This window comes from Elephantulus edwardii, unplaced genomic scaffold (genome assembly GCF_000299155.1).
Source record: "Elephantulus edwardii isolate Elephantulus edwardi_28Jun2011 unplaced genomic scaffold, EleEdw1.0 scaffold00012, whole genome shotgun sequence".
Lineage (NCBI taxonomy): Eukaryota > Metazoa > Chordata > Mammalia > Macroscelidea > Macroscelididae > Elephantulus > Elephantulus edwardii.
This window is the reverse complement of record NW_006399762.1, coordinates 30,606,951-30,608,881: the sequence shown is the minus strand read 5'-3', so window position 1 is coordinate 30,608,881 and position 1,931 is coordinate 30,606,951.

Genomic DNA, 1,931 nt, shown 5'->3' with positions numbered 1-1,931 from the left:
CAGCAGACTTTCCCATGGCAATGCGCCTTTTAATTTCCTGGCTGCTGGTGCCAAGACTGTTGACTATGGAGCCAAGCAAACTAAAGCTGTGTACAATCTCTTCAATGATTTATTTATCAAAACTCCTTTTGTTAAAAAACCACAAATGGTGACTTATACATTGATCTCACCTGATAGCCTGCAGAGGAATCATATTTACTACATCTGTAGAATGAATTGTTTGAGAAGCTCAGCATTACTAGTCAAAACCAGGCCACGTGCTGGCTGTGTGTTAGACCATCAATTACTCAAGGCAAGTACAAATTGAGCTGGAAAAAATTAAAGCAAGTCCATGAAAATAAAATATAAACTTAAGTCTATCCTACTTGAATTTCAAAATCATCTTAAGAGTAGTTTGAAGCACTGAGCATCAATGGCCAAAGACCAGATGAGTAGGGTGACATCAACAATATTATCCATAAAGAAAGCAAAATGTTATAACAAGGACAGAGAAGAAAGAAAGAAAAAAGTGGATGTCAGAAAAAGACTCTGACATTGCACTAGACTGTTGAGAAGCCAAACCAAGGGAAGAGATGCTGCAGTAAAAAACTGAACAGAAGATCCCAAAGGGCAACTTGAGAAGACAAAGTATTATTACAAAATAAGCAGAGAGCTGGAATTGGAGAATAAAAGGAGAAAAAAATCACTAAGCATTTATCAAACTGAAAGAACTAGGATACACTTTCAAGCCTCTTGTTGCAAGGACTGCGGCCTCCAATATGGATTGAAGCTCAATGTCAAGAAGACAAAGATTCTCACCACTGGACCAATTAGCAGCATTAGGATGGATGGTGAAGAGATTGAGATTGTTCACAGCTTTCGTTTGCTTAGCTCCACAGTCAACACTCTTGGCACCAGTAGCCAGGAAATTAAAAGACATATTGCCATGGGAAAGGCTGCTGTTAGGGACCTCTCCAAAGTGCTGAAGAGCAATGGTGTCTCTCTGGAGACTAAGGTGCTTCTCATACAGGCCATGGTCTTTGCAATCACTTGTTGTGTATCAGAGAGTTGGACAGTGACTAAGGAGGATAGAAGGAGAATTGATGCCTCTGAGCTGTGGTGCTGGAGAAGAGTATTGAGGGTATCATGGACTGCTAAGAAAACAAACAGATTCATCCTGGAAAGGGTCAAACCGGGCTCCTCCTTGGAGGCAAGGATTCTGAGGCTTCGTCTAACATACTTTGGACATGTTATAAGGAGGGACCGGTCCTTAGAGAGGGACATCATGCTTGGTAGGGTGGAGGCACAGCACAGGAGGGGAAGGCCCTCTATGAGGTGGACTGATTCAGTGACTGGGGTAATCAGGATGAGTGTGTTGGAGACAGTACGATTGGCACAGGACAGAGCAGAGTTTAGGCCTGTTGTACATAGGGTAGCTATGACTTGCAAGTGACTCGAAGGCACATTACAACAACAACAGTTACAATACTGAAAGATGCCATGGGCATCTTAAATGATGTTAAATGATCCAGAAAACATCTAAAGAAGATGGAGGGAATGATTGTGTGAAACACAATGTGAAGGAAGGATAATGTGAAACACCATCTATACAAACTTTGTAAGCAAACCAATATAAAATAATTTCTAAAAAAAGATGGAAGGAATATACAGAATCACTCTTCCAAAAAGAATTGTCTGACATTGAACAATTTCCCGAAGTAAAAGCTGCATTGCCATGGGAAAGTCTGCTCTTAGGGACCTCTCCAAAGTACTGAAGAGCAATGGTGTCTCTCTGGAGACTAAGGTGCGTCTGATACAGGCCACGGTCTTCGCAATCACTTGTTATGCATCAGAGAGTTGAACCATGACCAAGGAGGATAGAAGGAGAATTGATGCCTTTGAGCTGTGGTGCTGGAGAAGAGTATTGAGAATACCATGGACTGCTAGGAAAA